Raw genomic sequence first — 14,120 nt, forward strand, 5'->3', positions numbered from 1 at the left:
CAACACCGCTGGCCCAGGGCCCCAAAGGGGATGAGAGAGACCCAGACCCAGGCAGTTTGGGTCTGAAATCTCTGCTCCTAAAACAGTGCTCCTATGGCCAGGTGCCACAGGTGCGGGAAGTGGCTCGTGTGTGGCCAGCTCCACCCAGAAACCTTACCCGGAGCCACACACAAACACCATACACCCCCCCACACACATATATCCCCCAAACACACACCCCAAACACACACATACACCCCCAAACACACACATACACACAGCCCAAACACACACACACATACACCCCCAAACACACACACATACATACCCAAACACACACATATACACACATACACCCCCAAACACACATATACACACACCCCAAACACACAGATACACACATACACCCTCAAACACACACATACACACACATACACACACACCCCAAACACACACACATACACACCCCAAACACACACACGTACACCCCCAAACACACACACACATACACACATATACCCCAAACACACACATACACACACACCCCAAACACACACATATATACACATACACCCCCCAAACACATACATATATACATACATACACCCCCATAACACACACATATACACACATACCCCCAAACACACACATATACACACATACACCCCCAAACACACACACATATACACATACCCCAAACACACACACATATACATATATACCTCCCAAACACACACACACATACACACACACCCCAAACACACACATACACACATACACCCCCAAACACACACATATACACACATATACCCCCCAAACACACATACACACACATATACACACATACACCCCCCAAACACACACATACACATATATCCCCCAAACACACACATACACACATACACCCCACACACACACATACACCCCCCAAACACACACATATACACATATACACCTCCCAAAAACACACACATATACATACATATACCCCCCCAAACACACACACATATACACATACACCCCCAAACACACACATATATACATACACCCCAAACACACACGTATACACACATACACCCCCAAACACATACACACATATACATACATACACCCCCCAAACACACATACACATATACACCTCCCAAACACACACACATACACATATATCCCCCCACACATATACACATACACCCCAAACACACACATATACACACATATACCCCCAAAACACATACACATATACACATATACACCTCCCAAACACACACACACAAACACACATACACCCCCAAACACACACACACATATATCCCTCAAACCTGCACACATATACACACATACACCCCAAACACACACACACACATATACACATATACACCCCCCAAACACACACATATACACATATCCACGTCCCAAACACACACACATACACACATACACACATATACCCCCAAACACACACACATATACACACATGCCCCAAACACACGTATACACACATACACCCCCAAACACATACATATACATACATACACCCCCAAAACACACATATATACATACCCCCAAACACACACACATACACCCCCCCAAACACACACATATACACACATACACCCCCAAACACATACATACACATATACACCTCCCAAACACACACATCTACACATACACACACCCCACACATACACATACATACCCCCAAACACACACGTATACCTACATACACCCCCCAAACACATACATATACACAATACACCCCCACATACACCCCCACACATACACATATACACCCCCCCCACACACACCCACATCCATATCCACATCCACACACACACACATACACACACAAGGTACGAAGCTGGGGGGGGGGGGACAGAGCCCACACCAGCTTCCCAGCCAATGAGACAGCCCGGCTGGCACCCCATTGGGCCCAGCCAACCTCCCTGCCTTAAACCAGCCAGCTGATGTGCATTTCTTCAAGGGCCCTGGCACCCTTGTCCCACAAGGAAGCAGGCGAGGGGACAGGAGGAGGGGCTGGTCCTCACCGTGAGGAAGGCAGGGCACAAGTGACCTGCCCGGTCATCTCAGGAAGGGAGGGGCTGGCAGAGGGCAGGGAAGGCCACGACCTGGCGGGGCTGGTGGACGGGCCTGCCTTGGCCACCCACCTGGCAGCAGGCGCTGGGCACAGGCCACGTCACAGTGCTGGCGGCCAGGACTGAAGCTGTGGGTGGGTCCTGGCAGGGAAGGCTGTGTACAGAGCCTGTCTGAGGGATGCAGTGCACCCTGTCTACAGAGACGTTAGCCTGGTGCACACAAGCCTGGGGGTCCCCAGCTCCGCCTCTGGTGACTGGTGGAGAGCCCCCCTCCTGCCTGGAACAGGAGTCACCCCAGCCACCCACCAGGGCCCCTTGCTTCTTTGAGCCTCGCACTGTGAGTCACACCTGTAATCCTAGCTACTGGGGAGGCTGAAGTTTGAAGTCAGTTTGGACAAATACATGAGATGCCATCTTGAATTAGCGGGCAAAAAGCGGAGCTGGGGGCATGGCTCAAGTGATAGAGCACCAGCCGAGCAAGCAAGCCGAGCACGCATGAGGCCCCCAGTACTGCCAAAAGGGCTGCTCCGTTGGGGCTATACACCCTGCACCCCAGTTCTCACAACAGGGGGCTTGGCCAGGCTAAAATGGGAGCCTCAGGCAAGGAAAGTAACCAGAAGTCGCATTTTCCAGAATGCAATCAACATCAGTGGACTTACTCTGGGACTCGAGGACTTCTGGAAGGAATTCGACCCTCCCAGCAGCACCCCCTCCTGTAGTAGCTGTGGAGAACTGCAGCCCGAGGCCTGCAAGCCCCGGATGCTGGGTACCTGGCCCGCCCAGCCCACTCCTGTTATGCCCACAGCCAGTGCCCAGGGATGACCCTAAGGATGCCCCTTACCATCAGACCCCATTTCCTCCTTCCAGTTCCACCAGCGGGGTTCCTCCGGTGAGTCCTCAGAGGTGGGCCGGCCGGCGTGGTCCCCCTCCTCCCAGGCTGGGTCTCCATGCCCCCCCCCATGCCCAGGTCTCCTCCACACCTGCCGTGGCTTCCCCGGACACTGTCCGGGCCTGGACGGCACCTCAGCCCAGCTCCAGAGCACAGACATCTGCCTTAGGTTAAGTTGGGAGAATGGAGGCAGAAGTAAAAAAAAAAAAAAAAGAAAAAGCATCAACGTTCCCACGCCGCAGGTGTGACAAGAGGTGCTCAGCTGCGGGATTGCGCCGGTGAGGCCTTGCTCCAGCGAGAGCCCGGAGGCCTGGCAGGTGCCCCGCCTCCTGTGCCTCCTCCCGGCTCCCAGGACGAAGCAGAGCGACTGCGGGAGAGAACGGCCCAGGACAAAGGACAAAGTAGAAAGTGGAGGCCAGGAGGCCCGGCCTCAATCTGGCCCCTGGGATTGCGCTAAGCTTCTGCTGGCTCCTGACCTTCCCACACCGAAGGGTGGTTATCTGCGCTCTCGGGACGCAAACCCCAACACCTGCAAGGAAAACCCCGCCCGCCCTCCTCGGCTCCCAGCCCCGCCCTCCTCGGCTCCCAGCCCCGCCCTCCTCCGCTCCCAGCCACTCCCTCCTAGGCTCCCAGCCACGCCCTCCTCCGCTCCCAGTCACGCCCTCCTCCGCTCCCAGCCACGCCCTCCTCCACTCCCAGTCACGCCCTCCTCTACTCCCAGTCACGCCCTCCTCTACTCCCAGCCATGCCTTCCTCTGCCCTCAGCCCTACCCTCCTCCGCTCCCAGCCACACCCTCCTCCGCTCCCAGCCACGCCCTCCTCCGCTCCCAGCCACGCCCTCCTCCGCTCCCAGCCACGCCCTCCTAGGCTCCCAGCCACGCCCTCCTCCACTCCCAGCCACGCCCTCCTCCGCTCCCAGCCACGCCCTCCTCCGCTCCCAGCCACGCCCTCTTCCGCTCCCAGCCACGCCCTCCTCTACTCCCAGTCACGCCCTCCTCTACTCCCAGCCATGCCTTCCTCTGCCCTCAGCCCTGCCCTCCTCTGCTCCCAGCCACACCCTCCTCTGCTCCCAGCCCCGCCCTTCTCGGCTCCCAGCCCCTCCCTCCTCGGCTCCCAGCCCCTCCCTCCTCGGCTCCCAGCCCCGCCCTCCTCTGCCCTCAGCCCCGCCCTCCACGGCTCCCAGCCCCGCCCTTCTCTGCCCCCAGCTCCTCCCTCCTCGGCTCCCAGCCCCGCCCTCCTCGGCACTCAGCCCCGCCCCCCTCGGCTCTCAGCCCCGCCCTCCTCGGCTCTCAGCCCCGCCCTCCTCGGCTCCCAGCCCTGCCCTCCTCGGCACCCAGCCCCGCCCTCCTCTGCCCTCAGCCCCGCCCCCTCAGCTCTCAGCCCCGCCCTCCTCGGCTCTCAGCCCCGCCCTCCTCTGCCCTCAGCCCCGCCCTCCTCGGCTCTCAGCCCCGCCCTCCTCTGCCCTCAGCCCCGCCCTCCTCGGCTCTCAGCCCCGCCCTCCTCTGCCCTCAGCCCCGCCCTCCTCGGCTCTCAGCCCCGCCCTCCTCGGCACCCAGCCCCGCCCTCCTCTGCCCTCAGCCCCGCCCTCCTCGGCTCTCAGCCCCGCCCTCCTCGGCCCTCAGCCCCGCTCCCCTCGGCTCTCAGCCCCGCCCTCCTCGGCTCTCAGCCCCGCCCTCGGCTCTCAGCCCCGCCCTCCTCGGCTCTCAGCCCCGCCCTCCTCGGCTCCCAGCCCCGCCCTCCTCTGCCCTCAGCCCCGCTCCCCTCGGCTCTCAGCTCCGCCCCCTCAGCTCTCAGCCCCGCCCTCCTCGGCTCTCAGCCCCGCCCTCGGCTCTCAGCCCCGCCCTCCTCGGCTCTCAGCCCCGCCCTCCTCGGCTCCCAGCCCCGCCCTCCTCTGCCCTCAGCCCCGCTCCCCTCGGCTCTCAGCCCCGCCCTCCTCGGCTCCCAGCCCCTCCCTTCTCTGCTCTCAGTCACACCCTCCTCTATTCCCAGCCCCTCCCTCCTCGGCTCTCAGCCCCGCCCCCCTCGGCCCTCAGCCCCGCCCCCCTCGGCTCTCAGCCCCGCCCTCCTCGGCTCTCAGCCCCGCCCTCCTCGGCTCAGCCCCGCCCTCCTCGGCTCCCAGCCCCGCCCTCCTCGGCACCCAGTCCCGCCCTCCTCTGCCCTCAGCCCCGCCCTCCTCGGCTCTCAGCTCCGCCCTCCTCGGCTCCCAGCCCCGCCCCCTCGGCTCTCAGCTCCGCCCTCCTCGGCTCTCAGCCCCGCCCCCCTCGGCCCTCAGCCCCGCCCCCCTCGGCTCTCAGCCCCGCCCTCCTCGGCTCCCTGCCGCTGGCCTCCCCGGCTGGGGACCCAGGGTTTGGGGACATGCTTGTTTGCCACACCCCGAGCACTGAAGCCACCTTGGGAGCCAGAGCCATACCTGTCACCTGTGCGCAACCCGAGTCCCGCGTCTGTGGGGCCTGCACTGGGGCCGTTGCTCCAGAGCGTTCCGGAAGATGGAGGTCCACCGACGCGTGGGGAAAGGACCGACTGAGAGGCGCGGCCGGAGGACGCCACAGCCCGGCGGAGCTCCCCAGGGCATGCCGGGAGCGGGGGCGGGGCCTCCCCCTCCCCGGCGCGAGTTCGAGCCCCGCGACCGGCAGCAGCCACAGCAACGCTGGGCCACCGTCCTGGCGAGACCATCCGTGAGGACGGGGAGGGCGGCCCAGTGCCCGCCGCCCTTCCCTTTCTCGTGTTTTCTTTTTGTGCCACTGTGTGCCAAAGGCCTTTGGAAAGAGTTAATTACGGCCCCTCGCTGCGGACTGATGCTCGCTCCAGCACGTGGCTGTCATTCCCTGCCAGCACCGCTGATTTACAGCAGGGCTTAATTAAATCTCCGAGCATTCTTCAGCCTCTCCAAAGACAACACCCGAGCAGCCCCGGGTGTTTAAAATGTCACCTACCGAGACATATCACCTCTCTCTAAACAAACAGGACGGTGATCAAACCTGGGCTAATTACAGTGGCTTCGTTATTTGTTTGTATGTTTTAATATTTAATTGCTTTCATGTTCATCCAATTACCAAGCAACGGCAAATAGAAATGAACTTTTTATCAGTGTGTCCCCAGCTCCGCTAATAAGCAGGCCGGGCTCCGGTGCAGCGAAAAGAGAGGATCGGAGGCCTCTGCTCAGCCCAGTGCACCGGCGATTCCATGAAGGGGGCGCCCAGCCGCTCCCACCTGTCCTGGGCTGAGCTCCCAGCTCGCAGAGAGCCCAGAGCCGCCCGGCACTGCAGGGCTCCTCGCGCTAGGCTGCCTCCCAGTGGCCACCCAGTGTCCCCAGTTCCTTCTGCCACCCTCTTGGGTCTCAGGAGGCAGCGCGACGTTCTCTATAAGCTGCTGCCTTCCCTACAGCTTCAAGGGTCTGCGGCTCATTTTTCAGAGGTTCTGGAGCCTTCTGCCAAACTCCCTGAGGACCTGTGGAAGGCGTGCCTTTAGAAGCCAGGCACAGTGGCAGGCAAATGACTTGGCAGATTCTGAGGGATCCCCTCTCCACCACCCCCACCCTGGACCCTCCATCCCGCCCATTGGACGCTTGCATCCTGAGTCCATCCCCAGAACCTCCCAGAAGCTCAGCAGAATTGTACAAAGAGATGAAGCAACTCAGGAGGCTGAGGTTGGAGGATCATGGTTTGAAGCCGGCCCAGGCAGCAAAGTCCAAGAGACTTTCATTGCCAATTAACCAGCAAAAAGCTGGATGTGGAAATGTGGTTGCCATGGTAGACTGCTAGACTTAGCAGGAAAAACAAGAACATGAGGTCCCGAGTTCAAACCCTGGTAACCAGCACCAGAGAGAGAGAGACAGAGAGAGAGGAAAGAGAGAGAGAGAGGGAGAGGGAGAGGGAGAGAGAGAGAGAGGAGAGACAGACACAGAGAGAGAGAGAGAGAGGAGAGAGAGAGCGCGTGCACGAGAGCACCCTTAGTCTATCTGGTCATCCTCAGCTATTCCAAACTAGACGCAGGTATTCTAACTCCAGCCCTAATTCCACAGCCTCATGAGAAGTTGGCTTAAACCATTCAACTTTCCAAAAATAAAAATAATCTTTCTGTGGGCTTTGGTCTTATCTCTGGGGCTCAGCTGTAAGCTCCTGCAGGGCGGGGGGGGGGGGGGGGGGGGGGGGGGGGGGGGGGCTGAGAAGTGAGCAGGGGCCGCCCCAGGCCGGCTGGTCTGTGGAGGGGCCCTGACTGGCCTGGCCTTCCAGGAGTCTGTTTTTCCAGGGCTTGGAGTGTCCGTCCCATCACAACACCCCGCAGCATGTCTCTCTCGCTGGGTATTGGGGCTTCAAAGGTGAAAAGGGGACAACCACAGAGCCAAGGTCTGCCCTTGGGTGCCCACAAATATCTGCCAATCAGTGTTGGGGTGTGTGAGGACAGAAGGCGGGGCACAGGGCACCCCAGCGGGGTCCCTGGTCCGAGGAGCTGCCTGCCCAGGGAACTGGCAGCGGAAAAAAGACAAAATTTCTGTGTGTTTTTTTTTTCAATTAGCGCAGAATAAGGAGGCCCTTTGGAAAAATCCTTCCTTGAGGCCCAGGATTTATGCAAATGAGTCCTAACAAGAAAGAGACGCTAATTGGTCCCAGCAGGGGGGGGCGGGGCAGCAGGGGCGGCCCGCTCTCGAGCTGACTGCATCCGGGCCGAGGCCCGCACCGGCTGTCAGCCCCCCCCAGGGGTGTGGCAGCAGGCGGGGCCCCGCGGCCGGCTGGACCTCAGGAGCTGCGGCGGCTGGCAGCCCGGCCCAGGTGGGCCCTGTGGAGGGGATTTGCTCAGTACCTTGCCACCAGAACCTACCGGAGCCAGGAGGGCGGCGGGGCCAGGGCCAGGCCTGCCCTGCAGTGAACAGAGGGAGATCAGCCAGGTAGGGCCCACGTGGAGAGCCAGCCCAGACAAGGGCCAGTTTGTGGCTCAGCTAGTCTGGGGCAGCAGGAAATGAGTACAGAGCACACAACTGGAAGGGACAAGAGAGAAGCCAGTCCAGGCAGTGAGGAGGCCCGAGAACCCCTGCCCAGAAGGCAGGGCGTATCCTGAGGGTGGAGGAGAGGCGCGGTGCCTAGCAGGAAGTCTATGCTCATGAAATGCTGTTGACTGAGCGTGCGGGTACTGAGCACGCGGGTACTGAGCGCCTGCAGGATTGCCTGCAGGAGGTTTGCTGGGCTCCTGATCTGATCTGGAATGTTCCGCGCACTAAGGCTGTCTGGTAGAGGATGCTACAGAGTTCTGATAGCTTGCACCTCCCCCCAAAACATCCCAGGGATGTTTCTGGTCTGAAATATTCTTCCGCAGCCCTGTCATTCCCCCTTCAGGAAGCAACCCAGGACCGGGTGCAATGATTGCAACCAATTCAAGAGATGAACTTTCAAGAAAGACCCAGATGGGCCGGGCGCGGCAGCTCATGCCTGTAACCTCAACCTCACGGGATAGAGACAGGGGAGAATCATGGCTCCAGGTCAGCCTTGGGCAAAAACATTATTGAGACCCTATTTCAACCAACTAGCTGGGTATGGAGATTCATGTCTGTAATCCAGCTACTCAGAAAGTGGAGGTAGGAGCATTTGAGTTATGAGGTCAATATAATGATACTGCAGCTTCTTTATTAATGAATCATAACAACCATGATCACTGGTTCAAAAACCACCCCCATCTCACACCTATCATCCAAGCTACTCCAAGCTACTGAGAGTCACAGGTTGAAACCAGCCTGGGAAAGAAAGTCCATGAGACTCTGGTCTCCAATTAACCAGCAAAAACCTAGAAGTGAAGCTGTGGCTCAAGTAGTAGAGCACCAGCCTTTAGTGCAAAAACTAAGGGTCAGTGTGAAGTCCTGAGTTCAAGCACTGGCACAAAAGCACCAACCAACCAACAACAAGAAGAAGCCCAGGTGCATGTTCGCACCGTCTGCAGCGGCTTGTGCCGCGCCCGCGCAGCCCCGGCCCCATCTGTGCTTAGAGGAAATGCTCCGTCTCAGGAAATGGCTCTTGACAGTGAGAACTCAATTTGTCTCAAGTTCTGGAACTTCCTGAATTTTTTTTTTTTTTTGGGTCCAGTTGTGGGGCCTGAACTCTGGGCCTGGGTGCTGTCCTTCAGCTCTTCAGCTCAAGGCTAGCACTCTACCACTTGAGCCACAGCACCACTCCTGGCTTTTTTTCTTTTTGCTTATGTGGTGCTGAGGAATGGAACCCAGGGCCTCAGGCATGCAAGGCAAGCGCTCTACCACTGAGCCACCTTCCCAGCCAGACTTCCTGAATTCTTGACCCCGATGGGGTCACGGACTCGGGGTTTGCAGCCTCAGCTGGTGGGGTCCTCATTGCTTCTCAGTGAACGGTGGCTGGGGGCTGCAGGTGTGATTACAGGACGGATCTGCCGCTCCAGGGGAACCCCCAGCCGCCTCTCAGCCGCCCCCCCCCCAGCCGGAGGGGGTGTCTGCCTCGTGGCACATGCTCACCATGCATGCTCACGGGGCATGCTTGTGATGGGTGTGATGCTTGTGACGCTCATGATGCATGCTCACGGTGCACGCTCATGGGGCACGCTTGTGGTACATACTGATGCTTACTTGGTGCACACTCACAACACACACTTGTGATGCACACTTGTGCACACTGATGCTCGTGGTGCACAATCATGATGAACACTCGTGGTGCACACTTGTGCACACTGATGCTTACTCGTGGTGTACTCATGGCACACAGTTGTGCACTTTTGCACACTGATGCTTGCTCATGGTGCAATCTTGATGCACACTCGTGGCGCACGCTTGTGGCACACACCTGTGCACAAAGATGCTTGTTCATGGTGCACAATCATGATGCACACTTGTGGAGCATGCTTGTGGTGCACATTGATGCTTGCTCGTGGTGCACACTTGTGCACATGGATGCTTGCTCATGGTACACACTCCTGATGCACACTCCTGATGTACACTCATGGTATACACTGGTGATGCACACTCCTGGTGCACGCTTGTGGTGCACGCTCATGGCACATCTCCTGCATAGAGGCTTCCAGACAATGGAATGGGGTCTGAGCCCTTGGGCTCCCCTCTCCTTCCAGATGGCCGAGCCAGCTCTCAGCAGGTCCCTTTGAGAGGAAAGACCACCACAGCACATTCAAGCATGCACAGTTGACTGGAGGAAAAGAGGGCCACACCCCTGGCGGGGGATGGGAAGGAGCCGGTTCACCCCGTGGAGGCCATGGGCCATGGCATATGCAGCCCTGACTGGGCGATCTCCTGGGCACGGCTTTCGGGGGCTGGAGCTAGCAGAGGAGATATTACAAATGATGCGATCTGATTACACTAATTACTAATAATGGCCCCAGCCAGGAACCCAACCACAAGTCAATTCATTTTAAAAGCTGTATAATAATGTTTAGGATAAGGAATTAATTTTTATAGCCACTAGAGCAATTGAACTTCCACTGCAACACAGATTTATTACAAATTGAATTTTCCCCTCAAGTGGTTAATGTAAAGAGTGTGTGGGTAGAGCTGGGGGGAGGGGGAGCCCCGGTCTTGCCCCCCCCACTGACACCAGTGGTGGGGGCTTGGAGGCGTGTGTGCACACATGCGCATGCACGCTCACGCTCCCCAAGGAACACGGACCTCCCCCGGCCTCCCCCTCCCATTCCAGGTGTGGCCTTGACCTCGGAGGTTGGGTGGGGCTGGGGGCCCCTGGGAGGTGTGGACAGGGTGCCCCACTGTCTGGAAGAAAAGGTGGGGAACCCCCTGGGTTCTCTTCTGCAAGTCCGCCACACCGTGAAGGGACTTCTCGGTGGCTCCCACGCCAGGCCGGGTGGCAGTGCCCCTGCCCTGCCCCATGTCACCCACACCCTGCTGTCTGATGTCACGCACCTGCTCTATGACTGTCGGCTTTTGGCCAAATTGGGCCTGGCATCAGGCCAGGGAGTGGAGCACCCAGACTTCAACGTTTTTCTGTGTTGGGGTTGGCACCAGGGCTTGAACTTGGGGCCTGGGTCCTCAGCTTTTTTACTTGGGACTGGTGCTCCATCACTTGAGCCACAGCTCTACTTTCAGGGTTTTTTGTTGTTGTTGTTTTGTTTTTTTTGCTGGTTCACTGGAGATAGGAGTGGCATGAACGTTCCTGCCCAGGCTGGCTTTGAACCGCGATCCTCAGATCTCAGCCTCCTGAGTGGCTAGGATTACCGTCATGAGCCAGCCATGCCAGGCCATTCTGATGGATTTTAACTGTCCCTTAGCTGTTTCACTCAAGGCTAGTGCTCTACCACATGAGCCACAGCTCCACATCTAGCTTTTTGGTGGCTAATTGAAGATGAGTCTCTTGGATTTGTCTGCCCGGGCTGGCTGTGAACCGTGATCCTCAGATCTCAGCCTCCAGAGTAGCTAGGATGACAGGCGTGAGCCACTGGCGCCTGGCAAAATCAAATTTTTTAATGAACGACAGGGTAACTGCACAAAGATGGAGGATTCTGGATGTTATACTAACCTTTGGGGTCTGGGAGTGAAGCCCCACATCACCCCCCTCCTGGGGAGCAGCCGCCGAGGGAAGGGCAGCAAATGCCAACCTCAGAGCCTGGAAGAGAAACTATTCAACTGCCTATTTGTTCCGAGAGAGAAAGAGTACAATGAATGACTAGAAAGCCCCTAAATTACAAGTGTGGGTTACAGTAATTGCTAAATTACAGAGCTCCAACTTTATTAGATACCCCCCCCCCTCCCCAGCATTGGAGGCTTCCGGGACTGCCTTGAACCGACACCAGCGCTCGGGGATGAGCCGGCTGCGCAGCGGCAGCAGCAGGATCTGCGGAGAACGGAAGCCAGGACTTGGCACTGGGGGCCAGGACCCCGCGATCAATGGGGGCCAGGACCCCGCGATCAATGGGGGCCAGGGCCCAGGAATAATTTCCCGGGGAAGCACCGTGCAGCATCGCGAGCAGGAGCTGGACAGACAGAGGTATTGTTGGGTGTTGAATTTGGGGGAGCAAAGTTAAGTTGGCTTTGGCCCATGGATTTGGAGTCTGAGGGTTTTTTCCCAGGCTGTCTTAGTGCGCGGGCACAGGCAGAGCGCCCTCTGTCGGGGGACGGTGTCCTGGCCACAAGCTCCACCTGAGCCTTGGAAACAATCACCCCCCACCTTTCCTTAAATGGCTGCCCGCCAGGAAGTGACCCCGCCTGTCCCTGCCCTCCCAACCGGGGAGACCTCATCCTGCCTTTAAAGGGAGTGAGCTGGTGGCTCATGCCTGTCATCCCAGCCACCCAGGAGGCTGAGATCTGAGGATCGCAGTTCAAGGCCAGACCAGGCAGATACATCCCAGAGACTCACCTCCAATGACTCAGAAAAAAATAAAAGCCAGAAGGGGAGCTGTGGTTCAAGTGGCAGGGCACCAGCCTTGGGGGTGGGGTGGGGGAATGGGAGGCCTGGCCACCCCAGCGCAGCAGGCTCGGCACTCAGCCGGGCAGGCAGAGGCCCGTGCTCAGGCCTCCACAGCGGGGCCTCTCCTGGACCCAGGGTCGGGACAGAACTAGGCGCTGTGCCTTCAGGCTTGGACGGATGCCTTGCTGCTGGGTTTCCCCGAGGGGCTCAGCCATGGTCTGTCCACGAAGCCATTGCCCTGTGGGGTCTCGGGTTTCTCCAGTGGAACGGGGCTCTGATGATGGGGGAGCGGGGGGGGGGGGAAGGAGGGGGGAGCAGGTGGCGGCGGCCAGCGCGGTGGTGGGTAATGAGCAGCTCCCTGGCAGCGAGCGCTCTCCAAGTAATTAGTTTTTAAACCAGGCAGACGGTTCAAGAACCACTTACTCGGGGCAGCTTTAATTATTTATGCTCCCGACTCTTGAAGATTACAACGTTCTCTGAGAGGGGGAGGGAGGCGTGCCCTAGCTGGGCAGTCTGTGGTCATTCAGCTGACACTGGTCTGCAGCCCAGTGGAACTTGCTGGAAGCTGGGGCGGGTACAGCTAGCTGGGCAGGGCCCCCAAGACACATGCTAGGCTGGCCAGGCTTGCAGCCCTGATGGTCCAGCATCAAGCTGGGGATGGGTTAAAGTGGCAGCACACCTGCCCCGAGTTCAAATCCCAGTACTTCTCTCTCTCTCTCTCTCTCACACACACACACACACACACACACACAGTCCAGACCTGGAAAAGACAGCAAGGCCACTTTCCAGGGCTAAAGGATAAAGAAAATTCTAGAACCTGGTACAGGTGGGTGCCAGCTCCAGGGGGCCCCCAGCACAGCTCAGAATCCACCCTGCTGTGGGCTTGTCAACCCCCCCCCCCCCCCCGCCCCCGGGCCCTCGGGTGGATCCAGGGTGTGACAGAGCTGAAAGGGCTGGAAGCTGCCGGAGGAGGAGCCGCAGGAGCAAGTCCCCGGGGCCTGTCCTGGACCACTGACTCCCCTCCGCCCACCTGCCCCTCCTTTTCTGCTCCCTCCCCTCCCCCTCCTGCTTTCTCGCCCTCCCTCTCTCCGCTTCCTTGCTGCCATTGGGTGAGCAGCTTCTCTTCCTTTCGCCATGATGTTCCGGCCTTGGCACCTGACACCGGCCCCTCTCCCTCCGTCCCCCCGACTCCACTCGAGGCTCCTCCATGCCATCTGGGAGGGAGACCTCCTGGCCCTTATCTGAACCCATGTTCAGGAGATGCGGGCTGCAAGGCTGTGTCTCTGCGATGGCAGGGTCATACAGGGCCACAGGAAGGCTTGGCTCCAGGGAGGCCCGGGGTGTCTGCAGCTCTCAGGGACAGCTCGCAAATCCCCTGAAGGGGACCCTGCCCTCTGGAGACCTGCTGCAGGAGGGAGGGAGGAGGAGGAAGAGGGCCAGCCCTAGAACAGGGCCCTCCTGACTCCTGACCTGGACTTGGGCCTGCAGGTATGTCAGTTTTAAGACCCAGAACACCCCCCCCCCAACCAGGCCCAGTGCAGAGCAGCTGTCTGGCCATGCTTCTAGAACCCACATTGTCTAGAGGCAATTTCTTCTCCCTGGATGGAACGTCCACCAAACACCGACCCTTTTTGTAGGGCTCCACATAGGAAGACTACTTTTGTGCTGGTCCTAGAGCTTCAACTCCGCGTCTGGGTGCTGTCCCTAGCTCCCCCCCCCCCCCCGCCCCCAGGATGGTGCTCTACCACAGCTCCACTTCCAGCTTTTTGGTGGTTAATTGGA

Source organism: Dipodomys merriami, unplaced genomic scaffold (genome assembly GCF_024711535.1).
Source record: "Dipodomys merriami isolate MVZ:Mamm:240054 unplaced genomic scaffold, mDipMer1.0.p SCAF_42, whole genome shotgun sequence".
Classification (NCBI taxonomy): domain Eukaryota; kingdom Metazoa; phylum Chordata; class Mammalia; order Rodentia; family Heteromyidae; genus Dipodomys; species Dipodomys merriami.